The sequence below is a fragment of the Mobula birostris genome, chromosome 16 (assembly GCF_030028105.1).
Source record: "Mobula birostris isolate sMobBir1 chromosome 16, sMobBir1.hap1, whole genome shotgun sequence".
NCBI classification, from domain to species: Eukaryota; Metazoa; Chordata; class Chondrichthyes; order Myliobatiformes; family Myliobatidae; genus Mobula; species Mobula birostris.
The window spans coordinates 61,543,903-61,571,756 of NC_092385.1; the positions used below are offsets into that span (position 1 = coordinate 61,543,903).

Here is a 27,854-nt window from a genome sequence, read left to right on the forward strand (position 1 = left end):
TGTAGTCAGGTGCCGTGGTCTCATTGGGACAAAGGGCTGGTTACCGTCATGCATCTCCAAATATAAAAATAAATTAAATTAAATTTAAAAATGTAAATCAAAAAACACAACTACAGATGCTGGAAATCTGAAATAATAGCAGTAAATATGGAAGTATTCAACGGGTCAGGCCACATTTGCTGAAAGAAGTAAAGAGTTAACACCTGAGGTCAAAGATCCTTTGCCTCTGACCTGAAACATTAACACTGTTTCTCTTTCTACAAATACTGCTTGATCTCTGTTTTTTATTTTCTACTAGCTTAGGCCTGTACACTTGCTTTTGGTAGCTATGAGCACTAAGGGAAGATGTCGTAGGACTTGCTCAGATCACTTGGTCTGGTGGCTGGTGATACACCTTATTATCCCTCTGTTAGTTGTTCTACTCAGATACTTCTTCTTCATGTGCCTTGTGTGTTACACGCTTGGGCAATCATGGCTCTCCACATCAAACAATCTTTCGCAGCGTCAATGATATCTCGCACACTTAGATCTGTTCTTTCACAGTGTCCATATATTTTCTTCTTTGCCTTCCTCTTCCGTGTTTCCCAGGCATACAGCCTTGTAATGTAAGGCATTCTATTTCTCCCTTTCTGATGACATGGCCCAGGAATTCAAGTTTCCTCTCATTTAATGTTCTCATTAAAGATCTTTTTGTATGGACACGTTGGAGTACTGTCTCATTAGTTACCCTATCTCTATATGATATTTTCAGCATTCTTCTAAGAAACCACATTTCTGTTGCTTCTAAGTTTCTTTGGAGTGCTGGTGTTATAGTCCATGTTTCGGAAGCATGCATCAAGATTGACCAGACGTAACATTTTAGTAGCCTAACTCAGACACATTGGAACAGAAAAACTTTGGACCTTCTTGTGCATCTTTTTAACAGAGGAAAGTGTTGCAAGTCACTTTATTATAAGCAACACAAAATGTAGCATCAGGTGTTATTTGTTTTTCATAAATCTCCCCCACACCCTCTGTGGTGAGATCACATTTTTCTTGTATGATGACTGGCACTGCACATGATGCTGTAGCTGTGACCTAACTGGTGTTTTATACAGTTCTAGAATGACCTCCCTACTCAATTAGTTTACATCTTGGCCAACAAAGATAGGCATTGGTATAGCTTCTTAACCATTTGATCTAGCTGTCCCTCCACCTACAAGGTTGTGCACACATGAACTTGAGAAGTCCTTGCTCCTCTGCTCTAGGTACCATGCATTCCTTTGCCTTGCCAACATCCTGGAGCTGTAAGGAATGCTCAGTAAAATAAAGTTCCTGAAGAGAGTAGGACCCTGTTTGATATTCAATATTTACTGATTTTGATTTAATACTTGCAGGTACCACACTTTCCCGGAATTTGTTGGAAGATAGCTTTAAATCTTACAGATGACTGGGTACACCCTGATGGATATCCTGGCTGCTCTCCATTATTGTAGCACCGTCGATATGGGATAAACCTTAAAAACAGTCTGGTGAGATACACACACACACACACACACACACACACACACACACACAGAGGAAGTACGTAAATACCAACATCTATATTCATTTAATGGACAATCCAAAGAAAGATCTGTACTCTCAGTGAAGCGATTATCTGCTTTACTTAATAAATTTCCATCCATTTCAAGTGGATAGATGGGTGCCTTTGAAATTAGGGTAGATTTTCTGTGAGCGTTCCCTTATCTCCAGCTGTAACTTCAGCCAGAGCCCTGCAGAAACTGTACCACCGCTGAAACTGAAGATGGCAACAGCTCCTACGAAAATTGTGATTTGTTGAACCCTGGTGTGCGCAAATTAGCTGGCTTGATTCCTACATTACACCAGTGAATACATTTCAAAAGTAATTAACTGGCTGTGAATTGCTTTGAGAGGCTAGATATCCAGGAAAGTTTCTATAAAAGTACACAATCTTTCTTATCACAGAAAATGCCAGCTTGCTGGATCCCCAGAAGAGTCTGAGCCAGCCAAAGGCCACATTATAAAACCAATGAAGTGCTTCTTAAGAGCTGTCACTGGTTTTGCAGAGAAAGGTGGTGGACACAGCATGGTCTCCCAAAAGACGATGAATTAATTGTCTAATTAAACTATTTTTGTACAGTTGGTTGAGGCATCAATAATATAGGACACAGGAGAGAGCAGCAGTCAGCCTTGAAACCAGAAGTTAGATCAGCAGTCACTGCATGAGCCAAGCGAACCAGTAGAGGAATAGAAATTCAGTTATAATTCATTAATTTCTTTCAACATCCTCTTTTGTGATTTTTACAATTGAGTGATCAGCCAAGAAGTCTCTAAATCTGATAATCCAAAACACAGGGTTTGCAGTCACTTCTGACACTTATTAAAACAACAGGAGAGTGAATTTTTGTGCATGTGGACCATAGAGAAAGGCCAGATTATAGCCATGCACTACTGGTGGTGGATAGCTAAAGAATGATTGAACAATCTTGTAAATTAATTTAGCTTTATTAAGAACCAACAAAAGCAGTAGGCCACCCACGCCTTTCAGCCTGCTCCACCATTCATCAAAACTATGATGGGTCAAACTCAGCTCCATTTCCCAGCATTATCCGCATATCCCTCAACACCCTCAATATTTCAAAATCCCTACAACTTGTTTTGAATGAACTCGATGACCAGGTCTGGAGTAGAGAATTCCAAACTTTAATGACCCACGATGTGAAGAAATTTCTCTTCACCTCAAACCTGTAGAGATCCTTTTTTGTCTGAGACTGTGAGATTTTTTTTGGGCATTTCAGTCAGGAGGAACGTCCTCCATACATTCACCCTGTGAAGTCCTGTAACAATTATAAGACCTATAAGATATAGAACCAGAATTAGGCCATTGAGTCTGCTCCATTTCATCATGGCTGATCCGTTTTTCCTCTTAGCCCCAATCTTCTGCCTTTCCCCCCATATCCCTTCATACTCTGACCAATCAAGAATATATAAAATTTTTAAATTTATATAAAGACTTGGTCACCACAGCTGCCTGTGGCAACAAATTCCACAGATTTATCACTTCTGGCTAAAGAAATTCCTCCTCATTTTCATTCTAAAAGGACACCCCTCTATTCTAAGGATGTGTCCTCTGGTCTTAGACACTCCCACCATAGGAAATATACTCTCCATATTCACTCTATCAAGGTCTTTCACCATTTGATTGGTTTCAATTAGGTCACCCCTCATTCTTCTGAATTCTAGTGAATACAGGCTTTGCATACGACAAGCCATTTAATCCTGGAATTATTTTCGTTAACCTCCTTCGAACCCTCTCCAATTATGCAAATGTCCACCTCTCATTCTTCTATACCCTGAATACACAAGACCGTAAGACATAGGAGCAGAATTAGGCTATTTGGCCCATCCAGTCTGCTCCACATTTCAGTCACCGCAAATCCTTTTTTCCACTCCTCAGCCTCATTCCCTGACCTACTCCCTGTAACCTTTGATGCTGTGTCCAATCAAGAACCTATCAATCCCTGCCTGAAATACACCGAGCGACCTGGCCTCTACAGCTGCCTGTGGTAATAAAATCCAAAAATTCACTGCCCTCTGGCTAAAGAAATTTCTCTGCATCTCTGTTTTAAATGGTAGCCCCTCTATCCTGAGGCTGTGCCCTCTTGTCCTAGACTCTCCCGCCATGCGAGACTTCCTTTCCACATCTACTCTGTCTAGGCCTTTCAACATTCAAAAGGTTTCAATGAAATCCCCCTCATCCTTCTAAAATTCCAGCTGCCAGCAAAGAACTAATCTCTTCATTGTACTCCTTCTACAATAAATACCTATTTTTTTATGCAAAGTGACCAAATCTGTGTACTTTACTCCAAGTACAATCTTATCAAGGCCCCATATAAATGTAGTAAGCTGTGAAATTGTGTACTCAAAACATTTGTCTTCCTAATTGGAGTTACAAGAGAGTGCAGATACTGGAAGCTGGAGCACGAACCATCTGCCAGAGGAACTCAGCGTGTTGAGCAGCATCAGAGAGGGTATAGGAACTGTTGATATTTCCGGTTGAAACCCTATTTCAGGATTGCTTGCTTGTTTGCTTGTCTTCTAAATTACTGGCCACAACTTCACGTTAGCATTTTTTGACTTGTGTACAAGTACACCAGGTCGATTCTGACAATTGACCTCTCCAAATCTGTCACCTTTTATAAAATACTGCCTTTCTGTTATATTCATCAAAATAAATAACCTCAATTTTCCGCATTATATTCTAACTGCCAGACTCTTGCCTACCCTTTCTAAGAAGGGATGGAGACAAAAAGCTGGTGACCATTGGGCAGCTAACCTATCATAGAACATAGAAATCTTTAGCACATTACAGGCCCTTCGGCCCATAATGTTATGCCAACCATGTAACCTACTCTAGAAACTACCTAGAATTACCCTACCGCACAGCCCTCTATTTTTCTAAGCTCCATGTACCTATCTAAAAATCTCTTAAAATACCTTAAAATCTCTTAAAATTGTATCCATCTCTACCACCGTCACTGGCAGTGCATTCCACGCACCCACCACTCTCTGTGAAATACTTACCTCTGACATCCCCCCGTACCTACTTCCAAGCAGGATACTTGGTAGTGTGGAGGAGCAGAGGGATCTCGGGGTACATGTCCATAGATCCCGGAAAGTTGCCTCACAGGTGGATAGGGTAGTTAAGAAAGCTTATGGGGTGCTAGCTTTCATAAGTCGAGGGATAGAGTTTGAGAGTCGCGATGTAATGATGCAGCTTTATAAAACTCTGGTTAGGCCACACTTGGAGTACTGTGTCCAGTTCTGGTCACTTCACTATAGGAAGGATGTGGAAGCATTGGAAAGGGTACAGAGAAGATTTACCAGGATGCTGCCTGGTTTAGAAAGTATGCATTATGATCAGAGATTAAGGGAGCTAGGGTTTTACTCTTTGGAGAGAAGGAGGATGAGAGGAGACATGATAGAGGTGTACAAGATAATAAGAGGAATAGATAGAGTGGATAGCCAGCACCTCTTCCCCGGGGCACCACTGCTCAATACAAGAGGACATGGCTTTAAGGTAAGGGGTGGGAAGTTCAAGGGGGATGTTAGAGGAAGGTTTTTTCCTCAGAGAGTGGTTGGTGCGTGGAATGCACTGCCTGAGTCAGTGGTGGAGGCAGATAGACTAGTGAAGTTTAAGAGACTACTAGACAGGTATATGGAGGAATCTAAGGTGGGGGCTTATATGGGAGGCAGGGTTTGAGGGTCAGCACGACATTGTGGGCCGAAGGGCCTGTAGTGTGCTGTACTATTCTATGTTCTATAAGCACCTTAAAGCTATCTCAGCCCTGAGAAAAAGCCTCTGGCTATCCACACGATCAACGCCTCTCATTACACCTCCCAACGGAAAAACTCCCGATTTCATTATTAATAGCAGGATATCTAGAATATTGTGAAATATTTGGCAAAGTCAATTTGAGCTTTAGACTCTTAGTTTCTTTCCAACTGTGATAAGATTGCTGAACAGATCCTGACCCGGATCTGGGCCGTACTCTCCAAATATCCAGACCTGCCTCTCGGCTTTTTTGCACTACCTTACTTTCCCTTTTCTATTTATGATTTATAATTTAAATTTTTATTATATTTACTATCGATTAGTACTCCAGGGAGCGCGAAGCGCAGAATCAAATATCGCTGTGATGATTGTACGCTCTAGTATCAATTATTTGGCGACAATAAAGTAATAATAATAGTCAATTTGGTAAAGTCAATTTGGGCTCTTAGCGCTGTGACTAATACTTGATGCGTGCCTGCCCCAGGATCAGCAGTCTAAATAAAATTAACAGCATCCTTAGACTCACTACAACACACATCAAAGTTGCTGGTGAACGCAGCAGGCCAGGCAGCATCTCTAGGAAGGGGTACAGTCGACGTTTCAGGCCGAGACCCTTTGTCAGGACTAACTGAAGGAAGAGCTTTTGAGCTTTTCCCCCTTTTAAATCTCTTACTAGCTCTTTCTTCAGTTAGTCCTGACGAAGGGTCTCGGCCTGAAACGTCGACTGTACCTCTTCCTAGAGATGCTGCCTGGCCTGCTGCGTTCACCAGCAACTTTGATGTGTGTTGCTTGAATTTCCTGCATCTGCAGAATTCCTCATGTTTATGTTTTTGTTTTTAGACTCGCTGCTTTGGGTTTTGGAAATACAGACAGACAAGACAGATACACACAGACACATCATGTGTGACAAATGCACCCATCATGCTGCAGCAACAGCGTCAACAGTTCAGTACACTGGGCACGTAATTAAATATACTTCCAATTGAATCAGGACTAAAGAGCAAACCCAGAGCAGCTCCTGGCTAATAGCCTTCCACCACCACCTAGCTTCTTTAAACCTACACTTATTATTCTCCAACTGAAACTGAACGTTGAACTAAACGATTGCCAACTAAGTTACATTGCACTAAAGAACGTCAGTGGACTAACTCTGAACCCAGCAGTGGAGTGAAATCAGTAAATCCATTACAGAATACTTCTTATAGTTAAAAATGAAATCCTTCAAAAAGTAAGTCATTATCTTGAACAGAGTAATTGATTGGAATTGTGTTTAGTTGAAGTTCAAGTCACAGAACAGGCCCTTTAACCCATCCAGTCTGCCAAACTATTATACTGCGTTGTGTCATCGGCTCGCGCCTGGACCATGGCCCTCCATAACTCTCCCATCCATGTACTTACCCAACTTCCCTTAAATGTTGAAATTGAACCCGCACCCACCACTTCCGCTGGCAGCTTGTTCCACACACTCACCAACCTCTGTGAAGAAGTTCTCCCACATGTTCCCCTTAAACCTTTCACCCTTAACCTATGACCTCTGGCTCTAGTCTCACCCAACCTCAATGGAAAAAGCCTGCTAGCATTTACAATATCTATACTCCTCATACTTGAGAACTGAGGTGAGCAGCAACTGGACAGATAAATAGATCTGCAAAAAGCTAAGTGCTTGAAATCTACAGTGTAATAATTGCTGAAATATTAGTATATATTGATGATATATTGGATGGGGCCATGAAAGAAGGCAAGACATTTCTGGATTTAGTCCAATGCAATAAAGTAGGCTGGAAGTAGCTGCTTTATAATCCAGATATTCTTTCTGGGGAGAAACATGTACAATCAATGCCTCCTGGATGGTAAACATTCCTGGACTGTTTCAATAGCTTGACGTTTTATATTCTGTTTTTCACTCATTTTTTGCTGTTTGCGCAATTTTTTTTGTGCATTGGGTGCTCGATGTTTTCTTTGAACATGTTCTGTGGTGTTTCTTTGTTTCGTGGCTGTCTGTGGGGGAGCAAACCTCAGGGTTGTATACTGCGTACGTACTTTGATAATAAATGCACTTTTTGAAGCTTTGAATAAAGAGTTAAACAGTAGAATGAAACAAAAAATCTCATCGGAAAATACCCCTGTACACAGCAAAACTCCTCTGCTCTGATCCATTCAACACTACAAATAACAGCTTCAGCAGCAGAATCTGCTGAATGTAAAAATGCATGGGATAAATGAAATCGCATTAAAAAGAGAGTAAGAGGAGCAAAGATACAAAGCAAAAATAAACAGGCAACTAAAAGTAAGGGAATCTTATGATCTTCTCCAGGATATCAAGAAGGCTGTCAGACAGTTAACAGAGCTGATAATGGACAAAAAAGCAACAGCAGGTATGGCAGAGGTATTATATCAGCACTTTGAAATAAGTAGGCCACTGGAATATCCAATGAAATACAATTAGATAAAGAGGCATTGGCAGGAAGGCTGATAGTACTTCAAGTGAATGTCACCCGCCATAAGGAAAGGAGACATTTGTCTCCTTAAGACCATAAGACACAGGAGCAGAATTAGGCTATCGAGTCTGCTCTGTCATTCAATCATAGCAAATCCTTTTTTCCCCTCCTCAACCCCATTCCCTGGCCTTCTCCCCGTAACCTTTGATGCTGTGTTCAATGAAGAACCTATCAATCTCTGCCTTAAATACACCCAACAACTTAGCCTCCACAGTTGCCTGTCGTAACAAAATCCACAAATTCACCACCCCCGGCTAAAGAAATTTACCCGCATCTGTTTTAAATAGACACCACTATATCCTGAGGCAGTGCCCTCTTGTCGTAGATTCACCCACCACGGGAAACATCCTTTCCACATCTACTCTGTCTAGGCCTTTCAGCATTCGAACAGTTTTAATGAGATCCCCTTCATCCTTCTAAAATTTCAGCGAGTAAAGCTGCCATTAAATAACTAATCTCTTCATTGTACTCCTTCTATAATAAGCATCTACTTTCATATGTTTGTCATGAGGATTTCTTGTTGAACTGGTCAATGAGAATCATGGGGAGTGCCTCACACAAAGGAAGAAGGTTTTGATCACTAAATGATTGTCTCAGCCACAGAGCATCATTGCAGAAGTTCTTCATGGCAGTGTCATGGGTACAACTACTTCAGCTGCTTCATGAATGAACACAGCTCCAACAACACTCAACCAGTGTAACATCATCTAATACAACACAGCTTGCTTAATTGGTACTCTATTCACCATTCTAAACTTTGACTCTTTTATCTACAAGTAACCCATGGCTGCACTGTATTTACTGCCTAGATTACTCTGGCAACTACTCTTGTTTTGCAGTAGCAATACATAAAATATACTATAAATTACAGTAAGAAATATAAGGAAAAAATTAAGTAAGTGGTACAGAAAGAGAGCAAAAATAGTGCAGTAGCGTTCATGGGTTCATTGACTGTTCAGAAATCTGATGACGGAGGGCCAGAAGCTGTTTCCTTGGGCTCCTGTACTTCTTCCCTTATGTATAGTATAGTATAGGCATCCGTTAGTTTTGTGAGACCATGAATTTGCGCCTTGGAAGGTTTCCAGGGCGCAGGCCTGGGCAAGGTTGTATGGAAGACCGGCAGTTGCCCATGTTGCAAGTCTCCCCCCACACCACCGATGTTGTCCAAGGAAAGGGCATTAGGACCCATACAACTTGGCATCGGTGTCGTCACAGAGCAATGTGTGGTTAAGTGCCTTGCTCAAGGACACAACACGCTGCCTCAGCCAAGGCTCGAACTAGCAACCTTGAGATCACTAGAAGAATGCCTTAACCACTTGGCCACGCTTCTTCCCTGATGATCGTACTGAAAAGAGGGCATGTCCTGGATGGTGGGGATCCTCAAGGATTATTGCCACCTTTTTGAGGCATTGCCTTTTGAAGATAAAGTGCAGAAGATATTTACAGAGACAGTTGCAAGGAAGGACTTCAGTTATGTGGACAGACTGGAAAAACAAGGGTTATCCTCTTCGGACAGAGCATTATTTAAATCAAGGGCATAGACAGTGTATTAGACAGAAACTTAACCAATTCGAAGAGGGCTCAAGAACAAAAGGGATATAGAATGAGAGTGATTAGCAAAAGAATCAAAGGTCACAAATGAAAGTATTTTGTTTTAAACAGTGATGCAGTGCCTAGACTGCTAGGGAGAGTCATGCTTAAAAGGGAACTGGGCATGAAAATAGATAGCTCGATCGCTCTTGCATTGATCCAGTGAATAATCAATGAGCTAAATGCACTTCTTCTACATTATAAAAGTTCTGATTCATGATCATCATGTGCTTAACCCTATTGCGTTTCTAGAATACTTCGGGGAAAACAGAACTGAGTAATGCTGTCCTGACAGTTTAAAAAATTGCAGTTGTGCTTTATTATATTCCCACCATACAGTTTCCCTCATTTTTACACCACAGAGACTGTGGAATGACTGTAGTTAAGAAGTGCTGAGATAAGCACTTGAATCACCAACGTACCAAGAACTGGGAATGGGGTTAATAGGGAAGGGTGCCTAAAGATCAGAGTGAATATGTTGAGCCACATGGTGTACAATTCTATGGAACATGCTGCACTTCAGCAAGAACCATTCTTTGTGAACTGCTCAGTGCAGCTCACTCGGAGCAGACCTATATTTTCCATGATGTATTTTCAAGGGTAGCCTGGTTGGTAGCACACTTTGGCAACAGCTGATGCATTCACAGTTAATTGTCATAAGAGCCCAGCCCAGACATTGCAGTGAGTAAACATTTCTCCTCTCACAGGATGTGTGAATCTGTCCTGACGCCACAGGCTCTGAGGTAATACTCTCTCCCCTATACACCAGAGCTCACTTCTCAGTTGGGATGTTGTATTCTGCAGCTGCTGCATCAAAGGCAGAACTATATCATGGGATCATAAGCACCCATGGAAGACATCAAAAATTCCCAGTCTGGAGGAGACCAGCCTTCCAGCAACAACAGCCACAGGGGTAAGTCCATAAAATAGTAGGAGAGGACTTCATGAAAAGAGAGGCTTTAGCAAAGACTAAACCATGATTCTGAAAATCACTTTGGAAATACAACAATCATATTCATTGACACATCACACCACAATATATCAAACACTCCAACAAAATGCCATTCCAAATGCCTTCTCAGGGTTGAAGTGTCTACTGTTGGTAGAATGACTCACAGAAGGTTCCATTTACACTGCTCTCTGTAAGGAGTTTGCATGTTCTCCCCACGACCCCATGGGTTTCCTCCCACATTCCAGACATATGGGTTAGTAGTTTAATTGGTCACATGGGTGTGACTGGATGGCATGAGCTCGTGGGTTCGAGGGGCCTGTTACTGTACAGTATCTCTAAATAAAGAAGTGACATACATTCTTGAAGTACAAAGTTCAGAGCTACAATATCCACTCTTTCCCTGTATTGGTGTTGGGGCATTATTACCTATGTATACAGTTTATCTGTCACGTGTTAGCTTTCTTCTATGAACCTACAAACAGATTAACATTATAGGCTGAAAATTCTTCCACCACCTATAAATGATGTCACAAGGTTAATGAACATGAGCTTCAAACAAATGGAACAATCAGCATTTGTTATGGTGTCTCACTATGGCATGACATCTCAATGAGCTACCTAGTGCCACTATTTCAGACCTCACTAAGTAGCCCTGTTGTTTTGTGCTGCAGTCAGCCACAAGATCCATTAGGAATTTTCTTACAAGTTTTCTTAAGTGAGCCTTCTAATCAGTTTGGGCTTTGCCAGGGCCACTTGGTTTCAGACCTCATCACAACCTTGGTCCAAGCATGAGTCAAAGTGCTATGGGTGAGAGGGATCTCCCTTGACTTCAAGATAAGCACTGTCAGAGCATCAGGGAGGCCTGGTAAAACTGACGCTACCAGGCAATTATAAAGGGGAGATCATTTCAATGGCTGGTGAAAAGCTCATATAGTATAAGTAAAAACTGACTGTGGTTTTTGTAGGCCAATCATCCTGGTCCCAAGGCACTGTTGCAGGAGTTTCTCAGGGTATATTCAACATGACGTTAGGACTTAAGATATTTGTTGATGATTGCACAGTATTCAACTTCATTCACAACTTCTCAACAAATAAAGCAGTCCATGCCTGTAAGGCTTTTGTTGATTTGTCACAAGCAATATTTCCGATGAGCAATATTTTTGACAAGTCACAAAAGTACCAGTCAATGGCCATCTCCAATGAGATATAGTGTAACCACCAACTCTTGACATTCAATAGCATTATCAATGCTGAGTTCTCACCACATCAAGATCAGAGTTGGGGGGGGGGGAGTGGTTTACCATTGTCTAGAAGCTTAACTGACCCATGATGTTGCTAGAACAGGTCAGAGACTGGAGCTATTGAGATGAGTGACACACAGATCTATTGGCTCACACTAAATGTTCATTCCACCCATTATCAGTGCACAGGAGCACTGCGTCAACAATCTATAAAATGAGATACTCCACCATTACCACTTTAACCCATGACCTCCACCAGCAGCAATTACAAGGGCAGCAGGCATATGATATCACTCAGATCTGCAAGCTCCCCTCCAAATTATATATTGTCCAGACTCGTAAATGTTCTGCTGGTTCATCTTTGCCACTGTGTCAAAACCTAAATTCTGGAGTCCCTTCCCTAACAGAAGAAACTGACGGGATTGAAGAAGTAGCTCACTACTACCTCGTCAAGATGAACTAGGTTTGGGCAAATACAGGCCTTGCCAGCAATGTCCACATCTATAAATCAATTTTAAAAAGTAAGTGTTCTTCTCTCTGATGAGATTAATATAATCAGCAGGTGATGTGCACAACCTTGATGTGAGTGGATGGGTGCAATTTCAAATAACCTTTATGGAATTGGACACAGTCAGTTGAGATCAGAATAAGGACAACAAATCAATGCAGTGTAGTGTAGCTCCTCTGTTAGCTGGTTGTCAGAAAACAACAACTATGTAAGTGACAGTCGTTTAAGTGCAAAAGAGAGAAATCTCTTGTGTGGGACCTTATCAAAAGCCTTCTGAAAATCAAAATACATCCTTTCTATGTAGCCCCTTGTCAAGACTACTCATTACATCCTCAAAGAGTTCCAGAAGATTTGTCAAATATGATTTTATTCCGTAAGTTCATGCTGACTCTGTTCAACTCATTTCAAAGTGTTCTGTTATAAATCCTTCATTACAGATTACAGCATTTTCCCCACCATAGACATTAGGCTGACAGGTTGGTAGTTTTCTCTCCTTTTTTCCCCTTCAAGGGTAGGTTACGTTTGTTGCCCTTCGATTTGTAGAAACTATCTCAGAATGCCTAGAACTTTAGAAGCTGATGTCCACAGTGTTTGCTATATATTCAGTGGCCACTTTATTAGCTACACCCGTACATCTTCTCGTTATTACAAATATCTAATCAGCCAATCATGTGGCAGCAATGCAGTTCATAAAAGCATACAGACATGGTCCAGAGATTCAGTGGTTGTTCAGACCAAATATCTTATTGGCGAAGAAATGTGATCTATGTGACTTTAACTGTGAATGATCATTGTTGCCAGACAGGGTGGTTTGACTATCTTAGAAACTGCTGATCTCCTGGGATTTTCACAACAGTCTCTAGAGTTTACAGAGAATTGTGCAAAAAACAAAAAAAAAAATCCAGTAAGGGGCAATTCTACAGGCAAACTCACCTTGTTAATGAGAAGTCAGAGGAGAATGGCTAGCTTAGTTCACGCTGTCAGTAACTCAAATAACCATGTGTTACAACAGCGGGTGCAGAAGAGCATTTCTTAAAAGCACAACACATCAAACCTTGAAGTGATACCTAATAAAGTGGCCATTAGGTGTATTTCTAACTATAAACTGAAAACTTTGGGATACATGCCACTGGGACCTTGGGAATTATTGGCTTTTAGTCTTATCTACTTCCAGAGTACTATTTATTTTACCAATGCTTCTTCCTTATTCCCTCTAAACTTTTGATTATCTGACACTTCTGTGTCTTCTATGAAGACATACACAAGGTAGTTGCCATTTCCTCATTCTATAATGATCCCTTCACGTTCTGTCATTAAGCATTAAACATTTCACCTGGCTTTGTCGTTTCCTCTTTACATAGCTATTGAAACTCTCATAGCATGTTTTTTTTTGTTTCTTAGCACTTAATCTTATATTCCACCTTTTCTTTCGTCAATTTCCTGGTCCCACTTACAGAGTTCTAAAGTTTTCCTCATCCACTATGATTTTTGGTAACTGTATAATCCTCATCCTTTGATTTAGAACTAACTTTAATTTCCATTGTCAGTCATGGATTGACTACCTGTCCTGTTGGTTTTTAGTGCTTTGACTTATTAGATCTTAACTGGAAATTAATATTACTTTAAATTCTAGGCATTGTCTGTCCACAAATTTATCTGTAAATATTTGTCCAATCAACCAGCAATGTTCCTCTCATGCCCTCAGTTTTCTTTGTTTAGTTCCAGATTGAACTACATCACTTCAAACTTAATACAAAATTCTATAATATTTTGGTTATTCTTTCCAAAAGCAACAATTAACACACAAAAATGCAGAAGAACTCAGTACGAAATGCAGCATCTATGGAAGGAAATAGACAGACAGGAAATATGGAGGAAATAGTCCTTTATCTGGTCTGCTTGAAATGTCGACTGTCCATTTCACTCCATAGCGTTTTGTGGATTGCTGCAGACTACAGCATCTGCAGTTTCTTGTGTTTCCAGATCATCAACTGAACCTTTCTCACTGCACAAAGCAAGATATGCAATACCCTCTTCCCTACTTGGCTCCTTAACAAGTTGATCAGAAAATAACCAGAAATATATTCAACTAATTTGAATTTCATTATACTACTAATTTGACTTGTCCAGTCTATATGTAGATTAATGTTCTGCATAATATTTATCAGGAACACTCTTTATAGCTAAATGTAGCTATTTAAGTTGCCCTTTACAACCAACCTTACATCTGAAACATGCACCTCTTGATTAATAGAGAGCACAACAACTATTTGATTGTTTCTCATTAACTATTACCAATATTCACTGATCATTGCTGTTCTTAGCTTGACTCAAACTGATTCTAACTCTATATCATGACCATTTCTCACCATTTTATTAACTTCATCCCTTGAGCATTCAGTTCCCACCTCTGGTCACCTAACCTTGTTGTACATTAGATAAAAGATAAGACATACAGATCAACCCTAAACACTAAAAAGCACCGCCCAGCTCATGCTTTCTTCCCATTACTGTCATTGGGAGAGATGTACAGGAGCCTGAAGACCCACAGTCAATGATTTTGGAACAGCTTCATCAGACATCCCACCTCTCCTGGAAGTTCCGGGAGTCTCCCGCAAATTAATAGTGGCTCCCTGATGCCTGCAAATTATATACAATGTCCTGGAAATTGATTTTTTTTGAGAGCGAGCGTGAGACAGCACGCGAGAGAGAGCGTGAGAGCGAGCGTAACAGCAAGAAAGCAAGCGCGAGAGAGCAAGCGCAAGTGAGAGCAACCACTAGAGAGAGAGCGAGAGAGCACGCGTGAGAGAGCGAGAGCAAGAGTGAGAAAGCAAGCGCAAGAGAGTGAGAGCGAGAAAGCAAGCGCGCGAGAGAGAGCGAGAAAGCAAGCGCGCGAGAGCGAGAAAGCAAGCGCGAGAGAGAGAGCGAGAAAGCAAGCGCGAGAGAGAGTGAGAGCGAGAAAGCAAGCGCGCGAGAGAGAGCGAGAAAGCAAGCGCGCGAGAGCGAGAAAGCAAGCGCGAGAGAGAGAGCGAGAAAGCAAGCGCGAGAGAGAGTGACAGCGAGAAAGCAAGCACGAGAGAGAGTGACAGCGAGAAAGCAAGCGCGAGAGCGAGCGAGAAAGCAAGCGCAAGAGAGCGAGAAAGCAAGCGTGAGAGTGCGCAAGAGCAAGAGCGAGCAAGCATGAGACAGCAAGAAAGCAAGCGCAAGAGATCGAGAGCAAGAGCGAGAAAGCAAGCACGAGTGAGAGCGACCACAAGCGAGAGAGCACGAGGGCAAGAGCAAGAGCGAGAGAGTTCCAAAAAAAGTCAGAGTGGCAGAGTGTTCCAAAAAAAAATATAAAACGTACGTCACCCTAGACTACACTAAAGTGTACCCCGCCTAACAGCGGTCAGAATAATGACAGTGTTGCTCGCTGCACTGTTTGCAACAGTGACTTTTCTATTGCCCATGGTGGGTTAAGACTGTAAAAGACGTGTTGAAGTGAGTTTAACAGGTGTCATTCGTTCATTAGCATAGCTAACGTTATTTAAACTAGCTGGCTGGCTGCTAAGGAGCTACTCTATTGCAGACATATCACCTCTCCCGGAAGTCTCCCGCAAATCGATGGTGCTACCTCCCTGAATTGAGTTTTTGCAGTGTGGGATGTCTGGCTTCATCCACTTTGCCATCAGATTTCTGAACGGTCCATGAACGCTACTTCATTATTTTACTCTCTTTTTCCACTATTTTCTTACATACACTTCTTATTGTAACTTTTAGTAGTTTTGATGCATTTCACTGTACTGCTGCCACAAAATAACAAGTTCTATGACATACACCTGATTCTGATTCAGGTCCAAGGGCGATCACCAACCACACATTTCTGGACCAATGTAGCCTAAAATGAAAACGTATCAGCACAATTGTGGTTCTTACTGTTTGTCTTTTTGGTGCTGAAAATCTAAATTCTGACAGCAAGCCCCAGAACATGCTTCCAGTGTGGTGTGATGTGACCCAGAAAGTGTCACTACAGTGCTGCACTCTAGGTCAAGCCAATTTTCACCTCCGTTCTGCATTTTTTCAGTGCTATGCAATCAGATGTTTCAGGCCTTGAATTTAATAATTTGCTTACTTTCATGATTTCTGAGTCCAGGGTCTGTATCTGTACATGCACTATTCATGGAGAAAAAAAGTCTTTGATTGCCTTACAAGACTAAATGCATTTGTGTTTAAAAAGTGGAAGCCACACCTACCACTCTAATGACTTTGTATTCCTGTCAGAACAGCAACTTCCATGAAATATGTTTGATTTTTTTGAGCTCATTCTTGAATCTTTTCCTCTGCTCACCAAGTAATCGATTTCTGTGACAAACCTTGGAATAGAGTGCCTGTTTTGGGAGCATTAAGATTGTGAAAATTATCACGCACACAGCCATTGTGCACAAACACATCCGAATGCTTCAAGAATTGTCCCAGCTATAGGTCAGGCAGTCTCACTGTCTTGCTGGAAGGAGTGTGCTCGAGCCAGAGACACAGGGAGTATCGCTGTCATTAAAACACACGCAGCATTTGCAAGCCACTGTGACAATTTCTCAAGGGCAGTTCCAGCTGCCAACAGCCTGCAGCTGAGCTCATCAGCATACACATTACAATCTCAAGTGCTTGTGTGCACTAATTTGTAAGGAAACAGAGTGTGGGACTTAAATCTACTTATTGTAAGGTCTCAGCTGTTGACTAATAAAGTACTGCGGCAATAGGGAATCACAACAGGGGCAGATGAGCCTCTCACTGAAAGTTCCCAGCTGACTGACAGCTCCAGTATGATGGTCATTTGCCTCTTGACCCCAGGTCAATGGAGAAAGTTTGTGACAGAGCAAACCTTTCCAGGATGCCGCCCCCCTCTCCTCTCCATAAAAACAAAACATGAGAAAAGGATTCTTAGTTATTGTTTGCCCAGTCAGCTAGTTGGTTGGTCATAGTTATGGTTATCTGCATATCCCAAAACCTATAAAATGATAAATCTGAAAGGAGAGTTTAACTTAACCCCCTGGAGCATGTATACAATTGTTACACAGTGAAAAATCTGTAAATAACAATCAAAGGTGAGAGCAACGCACACAAAACATTGGAGGAACTCAGCAGGTCAGGCAGCATAAAAACACAATGTTTCAGGCCGGGACCCTTCATCAGGATATCACTGATGGGAACTGTATCAACACTGCTGTACAAATTAAGATGAGAGCCTCTGATGTAATTTCAATTGTGGAGCGTACCCTCATCTGTGCTGAATGCCTGCGGATGAATTACAAGAAGATTTCACTGTCACATGTACTCTCACTCACAACCTTGTGGTATTACTCCTCTACCCAATGTCACTACAGTTGACATTGCAGCTAGTATTCTTATGCAGCACTTGGCACTGTTCATGCAGCAATGGCTCCTGATAATGTGAAGGAGGATCTTTATACAAGCCTCAATTACTGCTTCTTTCAATGCAGTCCCGAGTATCAAGGATGACTTGCTTCTGCTCTTTGCACACAAGATGGTGAGAAGTGGAAATGGCTAATACAAGAGGGCATAATTTTAAGGTGATTGGAGAAAAGTAAAGGAGGGATGTTAGAGGTAATTTCATTATCTACAGAGTGGTGAGTGCATGGAGCACACTGCCAGGAGAGGTGGTAGATTAGGGACATTTAATAAACTCTTGGATAGGCACATGGATGACAGACAAATGGAGGGATATGTAAGAAGGAAGGATTAGATTGATCTTGTACCCCACTCTTTTAATGATAACTATGTGCATATTTTGGACAGGAGAACCGGTGGTTTGAAAGAGGGGTTAAAGTAGCCATCTTTGTCAAACTGGAAAACCCATCCCTGAACAGAGAGAGTGGGGTACGACACCACCTATCAGCTACTTACAATGTGGTCCTAACATCTCTACCCCTGCTCCTCCACTACGGTTCACACCTCCGTTCATGCAAAGGTAAGACTACATGATCCTCTTCCTCCTATATGACTCTTAGCGACCCTGATGTGATTACAATACCTTTAAACAACTCTCAGGGTTTATAAGCTGGAAAACTACCCACCATGGATCAGAACTGAAGAAGCCTCTTGGGTGAGTGACAAAAGGTCTTCTAGACAACTCAGCAGGTCCAGTTACCTTGATTTGCTACTGCTTGACATACAATGACCTGGATGACTGAAAACTTCATAGATATTTTCCCTAGATGACCAAAACAGTTTAACCATTTTGCATTACTAGCTAAAGGTAGCTGCAAATATTTTTGCCTTCATTTAGCACTCAAGTCCTATCAAGGTAGTAAATGGTGATTTCCTTAGATTCTCCTCTGTCCAGCTGACTCCCAAAACACCAACCATAAAATAACATGTGCTGCTGCTCAGATACAATGACAAGAGTAGAGCAGATGTGCATTCTCATCTTTGGAATCCCAAAGCCTATTTATCACCAAGGCATACAGGAGAAATGCAATGAAATATTCGCAGAACACCTGCTTGACCACTACAGTTCCAACTACACACAAAAGCTGTGAGAGACTCAGGGCAAAGCAGTTAGTTCGACCATCATTCTATGGACCATTTTAAAAGCTGCCCTCCCTCTGCAACCGACAAATACACTTTACAGCTGATTCCTCAGCATTCATAGTCATACTTTATTGATCCCGAGGGAAATTGGTTTTCGTTACAGTTGCACCATAAATAAACAGTAATAAAACCATAAATAATTAAATAGTAATATGTAAATTATGCCAGGAAATAGGCTCAGAGTGTCTGACCCTCCAAGGGAGGAGTTGTAAAGTTTGATGGCCACAGGAAGGAATGACTTCCTATGACGCTTGAGTGTTGCATCTTGGTGGAATGAGTCTCTGGCTGAATGTACTCCTCTGCCCAATCAGTCCATTATGTAGTGGATGGGAGACATTGTCCAAGATGGCATGCAACTTGGACAGCATCCTCTTTTCAGACACCATCGTCAGAGAATCCAGTTCCATCCCCACAACATCTCTGGCCTTACGAATGAGTTTGTTGATTCTGTTGGTGTCTGCTACCCTCAGCCTGCTGCCCCAACACGCAACAGCAAACATGATAGCACTGGCCACCACAGACTCGTAGAACATCCACAGCATCATTCGACAGATGTTAAAGGACCTCAGTCTCCTCAGGAAATAAAGACGGCTCTGCTCCTTCTTGCAGACAGCCTCAGTGTTCTTTGACCAGTCCAGTTTATTGTCAATTCGTATCCCCAGGTATTTGTAATCCTCCACCATGTCCACCCTGACCCCCTGGATGGAAACAGGGGCCACCGGTGCCTTAGCCTTCCTCAGGTCCACCACCAGCTCCTTAGTCTTTTTCACATTAAGCTGCAGATAATTCTGCTCACACCATGTGACAAAGTTTCCTACCATAGCCTTGTACTCAGCCTCATCTCCCTTGGTGATGCATCCAACTATGGCAGAGTCATCAGAAAACTTCTGAAGATGATAAGACTCTGTGCAGTAGATGAAGTCCGAGGTGTAAATGGTGAAGAGAAAGGGAGACAGGACAGTCCCCTGTGGAGCCCAGTGCTGCTGATCACTCTGTCGGACACACAGTGTTGCAAGCACATGTACTGTGGTCTGCCAGAGCGGTCTTCAAAGTGTGAAGTAAATTTATTATTAAAGTATATATATGTATGTCACCATATACTACCTTGAGATTCATTTCCTTGAAGGCATTTACAGGAAAATAAGAAATTCAATAGAATTTATGAATATACTTTACAAAGACTGACAAACTATCAATGTGCAAAAGACGACAAATCAGTTCTCCAATGTTGTTCTGTCTAGCTTTGGAGCCCCTGACAGCAGCCATCAGAGAGAATGAGAACTTTATAGGGATATCTGTGGGAAGACAGGTTCATTAACTGATGCTTTATGCGGATGATATTTTATTATTTGTGTCTGACCCTAGTCAATCAGCGCCATGTCTTTTTAACATTATAAAGTCTTACTTAAGAAAGGAGGGAGAGAGAAAACAGGCAATTATAGACCAGTTAGTCTGACATCAGTGGTGGGGAAGATGCTGGAATCAATTATAAAAGGTGTAATAGCGGCATATTTGGATAGCAGTGGCAGGATAGGTTCGAGTCAGCATGGATTTACGAAGGGGAAATCATGCGTGACTAATCTTATGGAACTTTTTTGAGAATGTGACTATGAAAATGGACATGGGAAAGCCAGTGGATGTAGTGTACCTGGACTTTCAGAAAGCCTTTGATAAGGTCCTACATAGGAGGTTAGTGTGCAAAATTAGAGCAAATGGTATTGGGGGTAGGGTACTGACATGGATAGAAAATTGGTTGGCAGACAGGAAACAAAGAGTAGGGATTAATGGGTCCTTTTCAGAATGGCAGGCAGTGACTAGTGGGGTACCGTAAGGCTCGGTGCTGGGACCGCAGCTATTTACAATATACAAACGTTTCTACATTAATGATTTAGATGAAGGGATAAAAAGTAACATTAGCAACTTTGCAGATGACACAAAGCTGGGTGGCAGTGTGAAATGTGAGGAGGATGTTATGAGAATGCAAGGTGACTTGGACATGTTAGATGAGTGGGCAGATGCAGTTTAATGTGGATAAATGTGAAGTTATCCACTTTGGCGCCAAGAACAGGAAGGCAGATTACTATCTGAATGGTGTCAAGTTAGGAAAAGGGGAAGTACAACGAGATCTAGGTGTCCTTGTTCATCAGTTACTGAAAGTAAGCATGCAGGTACAGCAGGCAGTGAAGAAAGCTAATGGCATGCTGGCCTTCATAACAAGGGGAGTTGAGTATAGGAGCAAAGAGGACCATCTGCAGTTGTACAGGGCCCTGGTGAGACCACATCTGGAATATTGTGTACAGTTTTGGTCTCCAAATTTGAGGAAGGACATTCTAGCTATTGAGGGAGTGCAGCGTAGGTTCACAAGGTTAATTCCCGGGATGGCAGGACTGTCATATGTTGGAAGATTGGAGCAACTGGGGTTGTATACACTGGAATTTAGAAGAATGAGAGGGGATCTGATTGAAACATATAAGATTATTAAGGGACTGGACACGCTAGAGGCAGGAAACATGTCCCCGATGCTGGGGGAGTCGAGAACCAGAGGCCACAGTTTAAGAATAAGGGGTAGACAATTTACAACGGAATTGAGGAAAAACTTTTTCCACACAGAGGGTTGTGGTTCTGTGGAATGCTCTGCCTCAGAAGGCAGTGGAGGCCAATTCTCTGGATTCTTTCAAAAAAGAGTTAGATAGAGCTCTTAAAGATAGCAGAGTGAAGGGATACGGGGAGAAGGCAGGAAAAGGGTACTGATTGTGGATGATCAGCCATGATCACAGTGAATGGTGGTGCTGGCTTGAAGGGCTGAATGGCCTACTCCTGCACCTATTGTCTATTGTCTAGACTCACAGGTTATAAGGTTAATTGGACAAAATCAGAAGCACTACCGTTGACTGCATATTGCCCTGCATCTGCTTTTTACCCAGGCCAATTTCACTGGCCAAAGAAGGGTACGTATATGATATTTAGGTATTAATTTTCCCCCTCAACTGAAGGATTTAGTAAATGTAAATTTTGATCCATTATTGCAGAGAATTTCATGTGATGTAGACAGACGGTCATCATTCTATTTGTCAATGTCGAGAAAAGTAAATGCCTTGAAGATGAATAGCATTCCAAAGGTTAATTATCTGTTCCAATCGTTACCAGTTCAAATCCCATCAACATACTTTAAGCAATTTGATAAAATAATTAAGGCTTTTATTTGGAATGGTAAATGCCCACGCTTAAACTTTAACAAATTACAATTGCCAGTTGAAAGGGGGGGCTTAGGTTTGCCAAAGTTAATATACCATTACTATGCCTTTACTCTTAAGCATTTAGCACATTGGTCTCTCCCTCCGGAGAGCGCGCCTCCTTGGTATTGTATTGAGTGTTCTGCTCTTCCTCCCACCCCTCCATTTTGTCTATCAAGTTACCTCCTGAGGCAAGGTCTCACCCAATTATATCACATATGCATTTGTTTTGGAATAAGATAGCTAGATTATTTAAATTTAATCCATATTTGAATGAAGCCTCGAGTATCTGGATGAATCCGAAGTTCTGTATTGATAAGTCCACTTTCTTCTGGAGGGAATGGCAAGGGAAAGGTATAATTAAATTGGGAGACCTTTATAATGGTGACAGTTTAAAATCTTTTAATCAATTATCCCAACAGTACGATATCTCTAGGTCACAATTTTGGAGATATCTTCAACTGCACCATTTGCTACATACAACTTTTGGTTCCACAGCAACCCCCACAAGTTGCTACAATACTGTCTACTGTACTGGCTGCATATGGTAAAGGTCACAAAGCCTCAAATTATTATTCAGCTTTAACACAAATCTCCGGGGACAAATTTCTGTTGGGTCTTGAAAGATCATGGGAAAGAGACCTGAGTGTGACTTTTGAGACAAAGGAGTGGGACAAAATTTGCAAAAATGTCAAAACAATGTCAAGACCTGAGGGTGCGCCTTATTCAGTTTAAGATTCCACACTGTTTTTATTGGACTCCAGCGAGGTTACATAGATTAGAATTGAAAAATACCCCTAAATGCTGGCGCTATGAGGCGGATAAAGGGGACTTAGTGCATGCGCTCTGGTCCTGTCCCAGAATTCAAGAATTTTGGATTATGATACATAAGTATATTGGTGAAGTTTCAGGTATTCAACTCCCTTTCTGCCCCAGACTTTTTTGTCTTGGGAGACACACATTGGGCTACTTGGGGATAAACACTCTCAAAATTGGATCCAGACAAGTATAATGGTAGGAAGACAAATTATACTTAGAGGTTGGAGGAACTTGGGGGGGAACCATCATTTCAGGAGTGGGCCACAGAAATAGCCAAAGAGGCAGCTTTTGAACGCATATCTTACAAACAGTTTGATAGATTGGACATCTAAGCACAAAAATGGGGCAAATATTTAGGTTTCCTGGGGGAGAAATAGTGGTGAATGTGTGATGAAGCATATTGCTGAATAACAGGCTTTTATGTTATTAGAGGTCTAAATAGACACACATGGTTATTATATTGATATTTATTTCTGCCATGTTTGTTTTTATTTTATGGATAATTTTATGTTTTGTAAGCTATGATTTACATAATTTCAACACTGACTCAAGGGATCGAGGAAAAATTTGTAAAAGAATTCAATAAAATTTAAATCATAAAAAAAAGTAAATAAATAATACTGAGGACCAGGGTTGTAGAGTCTTTGAAAGTGAGTCAGTTCAGAAGTTGTGGAATCAGTTCAGAGTTCAGGTTATCACACAGGTTCAGGAGCTTGATGGCTGTAAGATAATCATGGTAGCCCTCCACCGATTGGGATTGACCATGGATGTTGTGAGCTAGTCGTCAAAGTCGATATGCAAGCCAGGGCAGTACAATATGGAGAGCAAGCTGTTGTCCATACAGCAGGCTCCCTCCACCATGCAGAGGATGAGTTCAAAGGAATGGCAGAGATTGATACAGTCTGGCAACAGTAGTGAGCAGGAGATGTCAGTCAGTGTTGAACTCATCTTAGGGATTCCATCTCCAGATTTTTCCTCTTACTCTTGAAGCCTTCCCCATGAGTGAGTATAGCCACAAGGCAACAAAGGTTTGAGATCAGAGTTTTCCTTTCCTTGATGAGCTGCCAACCACAGTGGTGTGGGACCCAAGGCTCCTATAACTCCTGCCTAATGGTAGTAATGAGAAAAGAGTATGGCCTAGATGATGGGAGATTCTTAATGATAAATGCTGCTTTCTTGTGGCAGCACTCCTTGTAAATGTATTCAATGATTGGGAGGGCTTTGTTGGATTGGACTCTATCCACCACTTTCTGTAGAATTTTCTGTTCCTCAGCACTGATGTTTCTGTATCATTATGCTGACCATAGGAATGTACTTATCACTCTTCATTAAGGGATGTGATGTTAGAGGGATTAGTTATCTTTTTCATTCCTAAATTAATTTTAAAGTTTTCAATTACTTTGCAAAAGGTAATAGTATTTTATATAAATTCATTATACTTTAATTTTAAAGGAATTATTAACATTTTAAATTATTTAAGTGCATTTTAATTTTCTTTAAGCACCTCCATTCTTTGAAGTTGTTCTGAAGCAGCCCTCTAGCAGCATACTTTGCCTGGCAACCAGATGATTGAGCCAGATTGTTAGTGTAATGCTATTTCAGAGCCAGCTGTAAGATCTGGGTTCAATTGCTGCCATTATTCGTTAGGAGTTTATATGTCCTTCCCATAACTGTGTGGGTTTCCTTCAGGCTCTCACTCCAGTTTCCTCCCACATTCCAAAGACATAGGATTAAGATTAGTGAGTTTTGGACATGCTGGAAGCGTGGAACCATTTGTGGGCTGCTCAGCAGAATCTTTGTTTTGATTTGAGGCAAATGGCAAATTTCACTGTATGTTTCAATGTGCTTGTCACAAATAAAGCTAATCTTTATCTTCATAGTCCGGCAGCAAGACCTCAGCAAACTGGGTGCTACATGGCTGGAGGTTAGTGCGGGCAATGCAATCCCATAGAAGGTCAATGCTACGTGCAAGCCAAGCACAATCAGACCCACACTACAGGCTGGTGAGCCAAAGGCAGCAAATAGAGTTTGATATGTTAATTATTCTGAGGACAGCCCCATATGTGTCATCTTTGCTGTGAGATCCTATTCAGCTGACTGGACAAAATTTTTACATATATTCAATGATGCATTCAGCACTGTGTGCAGTAGTATTTCCAGGGATATATCCAAAACAGTGAATAAGGGGGAAGAGGTGGAAAAGAAATAAGTGCAAATTGAGAGTATGTCATAGAATCGTACAGTGAGGAAACAGGCCCTTTGGCGAATTGAGTTTATGCTGATCACCAACTGCACATTTACATTAATCCTATGTTAATCCCATTTATTTTCCTCAAATCCCCATCAACTCCGCCAAATCTACCACTCATCTACACACCAGGGACAATTTACAGTAACCAATTAACCTGGGAGGAAAGCAGAGGGCCTAGGGGAACTAATGGAGAATGTGCAAACTTCACACAGACTGCACCAGAGATCAGATTTGAACCTAGATCACCAGATTTGTGATGCAGCAGCACTACCACTTTACAACACCCGACAATGTGACACGATAGAGTCCAAAGTTACTCTGATAATGCCTTGGGATGTGTGAGGCATTTAGCTGTCAGAACAATTCATGGCAGTGCCACTAACCTCAGGACAAGGAAACCACTTCAGTATGAAATGACATTCGAGTATAAAAATGGAAAATTGGGATGAGTGTCTCACAAAGCTCTCATGAGAGAGCATTCAGTCATTAAATCTACTGTTCTACCCCAATAAATAAACCAGCATGTAATGGAAACTGATGGCTCCAGGCCTGTTTTTATGGTCTCCTAGAGCATGCTTGCTGATTTTCTCCTTTGAGAAAGGGATGTGCTGTTAATACTTTACTGGGAGGATTTGCTGCAAAGTGTTTCCAGACCACAAGAGATCATTCTCTTCATGAGTCTCTCCCCTTCCTGCAATGACGTATCTGCATCAATACACTGCCATCAGTTTTGCACTGTTTCCAACAGAGGAGGTCAATTTGTTCCATTAAATCGATGCCAGCTCACAGAACCCTCCTATTCGCTGCTAACTTTTTCCCTGGTAACCTATTCTTTTCCACAGTCAGAACAGCCGGAAGAAGATGGAAGAAACCGAAGTGGTCACATGGAGCAGGCAGATTCCAGAAGGACAATGCTCAAGGTCAGTTTCAAACCAAGGTCACTTGAATTGTTCTAACAGCTGTACCTCTATGCCACTCTTTCCATTCACAGAGACAGCGCAGCCCATAAGCCATTTCATGAATTGGTTTCTCAGCCTCAATTAGCAGAATTCTGTTTCTGCGCAGAACACCCAGGGACTGGTGGGCTGGTAATGCCACATTTTCCCCCTCTTCTCTCCTCCAACTTCATCTGTTGCTACTTATTGTGGTGATTTTGCTTCTCTATATTTCTGCAGAGCTATCTTGAACCTCATGCATGAATGTTCTTGCAGCCCTCAAAACCCACTGTCAGTCTCGGTGCAGTGTTGAAATGGATCTGTGAGCTTTTATATATTAATATTCACCTGCACCTTTGCAGTTTGCTCCATGCCCCACAGAGGTCAGGAAGCAAGCTGTTAGATGCAGGTATAAGAACTGACTAGCAGTTAACACGAAGCGAAGCATGGAGGCAGAAGACCATAAAACCACATAACACAGAACAGAATCAGGCTATTTGGCCCATCGATGGGCTCTGCCATCCAATCGTGGCTGATTTATTATCCCTCTCAACTCCATTCTCCTGCTTTTCCCCTGCAACTTTTGGTGCTCTGACTAATCAAAAACCTATCAACCTCCACTTTAAATATACCCAATGACTTGGCCTCCACAGGTATCTATGGCAATGAATTCAACAGATTCACCACCTTCAGAAGGAATAGCTGAAACATAAAATGCTTATTCTGTATCTACCTTGGCCAAAAAAGGCATTGCTGCTACATAGATGGGAGGAGGTACCAGAAAACCGACTATACTTAGATACGAAAAATCACGTGGTCAAGATTGGATGCATCGCACATTGCCAATCAACTGCAGATGGAAATTTCAAAAGTATTATGTGGAATCTTCGAGCCTTCACTCGGGACAGGGTTGGTACCAAACATGGTTGAATGGGAACATTACAATTTTGTTCACGACGACATAGATAAACTCAACAAGTGCAGGTTGGTCACTTAACTGCACGAATACACCAGCTTTTACAAATAATAACCAACGAGATGAAAAATAACAGTAATTTGGAGAGGTGTGAATTATTAACGGAGAACAGAGAACCATGTTTGACTAACTTAGGTTAAGTTTATTGACGAAGTAATAAAGGAGGCTAATGAGTATAATGTAGTAAATATCACACTATTAACTTTCAGATGGCATCCAAAAACATCTCTCAAAAAAGGTTATTCTAAAACTGAAACTGATGGAAGCGAAGAATCACTGATGGCATTGGTAAGAGGACGGCTCAAGGACTGCAAGCAGAGAACTGTTGCAAATGGCTACTTCTCAAACTGGTGAGAGACAAACAATGGTGTGGGTTCTTACTCGACAAGCAACCAGGGTTCTGGACCATTGTTCCATTGGCAAATTAAAGCAGCTAGGGAATTTAAACTGAATAAAATAGACCTCGAATTTAATAAAATCTCAGCAGTAACAGTAGCCTTATGAAATTACCAGATTGAAAGGCAAAAATGTTACTTTGAAACTTTGTAAAACAAGAGTTTAACATCCCATTTTACTCATCACCATGTAAAAAGGAATGTAAAATCCCAGAGAATATGAACAGAGAGATAACCAATGTCAATTGCAAGAACAAGGCTTATATTGTTCTTAAAGCTGAGCAGGTTAGGAAGCCAATACCATGATGGTTTAAATAGGCAAAAACAGACAGAAACTGTTCCCATTTGTAAAAGGCCAAGGATACAGATTTAAAATAACTGCTAAAGATCCAGGCTAACAAGAATAAAATCTCCGTGACACAGCAGGTAGTTATGATCTAGAATTCTGAAAGTGTGAAGGGCATATATTTAACTGAGGCTTTCAAAAGAGAACAGATAAAATCATGAGGGACAAAGTATTAAAGTAGAGC

General features: G+C 41.5%; 1 protein-coding gene across 1 annotated transcript in view; it reads right to left on the reverse strand.

Moving 5' to 3' along the window:
• Positions 1-27,854, reverse strand: part of rnf123 (ring finger protein 123) — a 410,214-nt gene that overhangs the window by 128,609 nt on the left and 253,751 nt on the right. The window lies entirely within an intron of this gene.